Raw genomic sequence first — 4,201 nt, forward strand, 5'->3', positions numbered from 1 at the left:
AGTTCCCTGCCCCAGCCCAGGGCCCGGGCAAATCAGGTGATTGGAGCCTTCTGGCCGGGGGGAGGAACCGCGGGAGGTTGGCTGTGGGAGCACACTGAGCACCAGGGGGCAGCTGCTATGTTGAGTGTCTGCCCCCTGGTGGTCAGTGCGCATCACAGCAACCAGTCGTTCTGGTTGTGCCAGTTGTTCCGGTCGCTTAGGCTTTTATATAGAGAGATACAAATAATTGACTAATTCAAAACACATTTCTTAAGGAGGCAAATCTTGAACCTAATCATAAACTAAATTTGTAGAGATAAGGGAAATGGCTGACAGGTAGGAATAAGGAAGATCTTTAAGGTTGTTTAGAGTTGAAGGAACCAACTTCTCCTACCTTATTTACTACCTGTGCCCTTACTCATTAGGGTCTAGCCATCCTTGCTTGCCTGTGGGTCAAGCAAGGGGCTCTGGCAAGGGCCCTGAGTCATCAAACTTCAGGGAAGGAGCACACTCAGCAGCTGCTGGTCTCTCTAAGAGGGTAACACAAAGCAGGATCTACAAGTGCAGAAGAACCTGGAATTCTGGGACTTTCCTACAGCTGCTCACATCAATCTTGGCATCATTCCCATGTAGCAGAGGTTAAGGAACTTGCCTAGAAACTTCAAACTAGGGTTCAAATCCCAGTAGTCAGGCAAGTACCCAAGCCTACACTCAACCCTACTACGCTTCATTGCTTCTCAATACACAGGCCATAAAAGGTTTCCTTATTGTGACATCTCTGATGGTTACAGTACAGATACCTGGGATATTATGTGTTATCTTGGGGAAGGAGGGGAAGGAGTGCTGGACTTGTCCCTAGTATACTTCATTACTATATTTCAGTCTCTATCACAAGGTAGGTATTAGTGACCACTGGACTCAGAATAAAACTCTACCTGAATTCAGGTTTAATACAGTACTTAAAGCTTTACTTAAGTTTATCTGGTCACAAAGATGTTACTTGTCAAATAACCACCATAGTACTCCAGTCCAAGAGAGAATCTAATTTACTTCCAATGAGAAGCTGAAGCCACATTTGAAAAGCTGGTATTGCTTTCTTCACCCTTTAGTAACTATTTCATTAGGAAGGGGAAAGACAATCACAAATCAGCAACTAAATTGCAGTTAGGGACATATTGCCAGAAATGTGTCCCAGTTATAAAGAATAAAGATAATCATGGTTACTGATGCAAAATGTCATGCTATGTACAATAGTCCATTTAAAAATATGAGTATTTAAATCAAGTGCCTTTGATTTAAATATAGTAAATAACAGCAACACCAACTAACAAATCTGTTTCTCATACTGTTAATGTTTTCCCATTGTTGTTGAACAAGGATAATAATATTTTTGTCTCAACTTTAAATAGCACTGAAAATGAGATTTATTGACCACACTTCGTTTTATGTCTATATTCATAAAACCTATACATGGCTTAAGTTTTAACTCTACCTGTTCTACATTGCACTTTAGCTATCTCTATCTGGTAGGATCTTTCACATTAGGTGACTATGAATACTAAATAACAGTGTATAAGCCCATCAGCCTGAACTTGTAGCATGCACTTTGTCAAATACCTCAGCATTGAGCCAATAAAGCATGTTTCATTTCTGATAACAATTAAAGTATGTTATACTTAAAAAGAGTAACAAAGTATATAAATTATTGAAAAATAGCAGATTGACAGATTTACACATGAATAAAATTATTACATTATATTATTCAATTCTTCTAAAGTTAGGTTTATTTTTCTCAACCTAATAAACTTTGTCAATGATGATAAGTATATATACATATACATAAAAGTTAATGTTACATAAATTACTTAGCATGGAATATACATGTATGTATAAATTTTTAAAAATCTTGTATAAAAAGCTTTCAGCAGGCTGGTGAATAAGTAAGTTACAGGGAACCTTAAATATGTATGGATGCACAGACCGATTTGGCTCGGTGGATAGAGTGTCGGCCTGTGGACTCAAGGGTCCCAGGTTCGATTCCGGTCAAGGGCATGTACCTTGGTTGCAGGCACATCCCCAGTAAGGTGTGCGGGAAGCAGCTGATCCATGTTTCTCTCTCATTGATGTTTCTAACTCTTTATTCCTCTCCCTTCCTCTCTGTAAAAATCAATAAAATATTAAAAAAATATATGTATGGCTAGTGAAAGAAGCCAATCTGTAAAGACTACATACTATATGATTCTAACAAGACATTTTAGATAAGACAAAACTACGGGGACAGTAAAAAAAAAACACCACAGTGGTTGATAGGGATTGAGTGGGGATGTGAGCTATGAATAGACAGAGCAGAGAGGATTTTTAGGAGAGTGACATATTCTGAATGATACCACAGTATGAATGTATGTCATTGCACATTTGTCCATACCCATAGAGTGTACAACATCAAGAATGAACGCTAACGAAAGGTATGGTCTTACGAGGACTATGAATTGTCTATGTAAGTCCATCTGTTATAACCAAGGACCACTCCGGTAGGAAATGTGGATAATGTGGGAGATTACGCATGGGTCAGGGCAGCAGGTGGGTGGAAAGCTCTGTATTTTACTCTCAATTTTGCTCTGAACCCAAAACTTCTGTAAAAAATAAAGTCTAAGAAATAGAAGCTGTGCAAAGCTCAAAACACATCTTACTAAAAAGTTGCTGTGGTTCTTCAAGAATAAAATAAATTTATTATCTATTTGTGTCTATTATTATTATGTTTTCAATCCTCACCTGAGGATATGGTCATTGATTTTTAGACAGAGAGGAAGGAAGAAAAAGAGAGAAACATGGATGTGAGAGAGAAATATCCAACGGTTGCCCCCCGTACGTGCCCATACAGGAATGAAACCAACAAACTTTTGGTATACAGGACAACACTCCAACCAACTGAGCCACTCTGCCAGGGCTTGTGTGTATTTTTTAAAAGGTTATCAATTTTTTAGAATATAAATATTCATTTAGTTATTAGGACATAAATATTTATTAAAAGGACCTCTCAGGGGCTTAGGGATCTTTAAAATTTATTGTTTTGCCTTTTTAAATTAAATGCCATAAAAATTATTGTGCAGAATAAACACCCTGAAATGAGACTATATCTGACAACCCTTCCCTATTAAAACATCATTGACAACTTAAAATTGTATGTTCACAAATTCCTCTATAATGTTTATATACATGGACCCCACTCCCTAATCAAACTCTATCTGACTCTTTACCTCACTCTAGTACCCGACTCAAAAATCTTTCACACAACTGGTCCTCCCATTCATTGGTGCTACCATCTTTCACTCTCATCCTAATCACACTTTCTCCTACTTTGTTGTAGGCTTTTGAGAGGACCACATCCTTGGTTATAGAAACTCTTCACTTATACTCCTGCTGCTAAGTGTGGCCCTAAAAGAACAATCGCTGAGTAATTTCACAATATATAGTAATTGATCAGAATCTCCAGTAGGCTCTTAAGACTGCCCAGAAATTATAGTATCTTATTTCCTTAGTGATAGCATCTCCTCTCATCTTAAACCCAAACACATTTTTCCCAAATGAATTTTTAGCTGATTACTTGTTTTCTGCTTTAGAGAGAGAGAGAGAGAGAGAGAGAGAGAGAGAGAGAGAGAGAGAGAACAAACTCTTATAGATTTCCATTCTCTGGCCAGCTCTGAAACCATATACCCTACTGTCCTACCAGTTTACTTGGATGAAAAGTGTATGCTCCTAATACATACATAAATTATATAGTTAAAATTATATATTTATGTATATTCTAGTTAGTGTCTAATTATATATAGTATACACTATACACAAAGTATATTATATATGGTATGCGTACTGTGATACAGGTATAACACCATATATATTTATGTAATTTATTATAGACTATAGAATGACAATAAACAGAGGAAGGCGTTTTTGGTTTTGTTGGAATAGACATATTACAGAATAAATGCTAGGGAGCCTTAACAGTTCGAATTAACTGCTGTAGATTAGTGATTTAATTCAAGGAACAAAAGATACATGTTTAGCCAGAAAACAAATTGTTTGTAAGATAAAATACCCAATTTATCAGACTGGAGCCTAAACCGGAGTTTCTGCAGGATGCATGCTCTTTCCACCTGTGCATGAGGGAAACCTAGAGGTCCGATGGAAGAATACGGCTGCAGTGTTTGTTAATGCACAATAT

Source organism: Myotis lucifugus, unplaced genomic scaffold (genome assembly GCF_000147115.1).
Source record: "Myotis lucifugus unplaced genomic scaffold, Myoluc2.0 scaffold_154, whole genome shotgun sequence".
Taxonomy (NCBI): Eukaryota; Metazoa; Chordata; class Mammalia; order Chiroptera; family Vespertilionidae; genus Myotis; species Myotis lucifugus.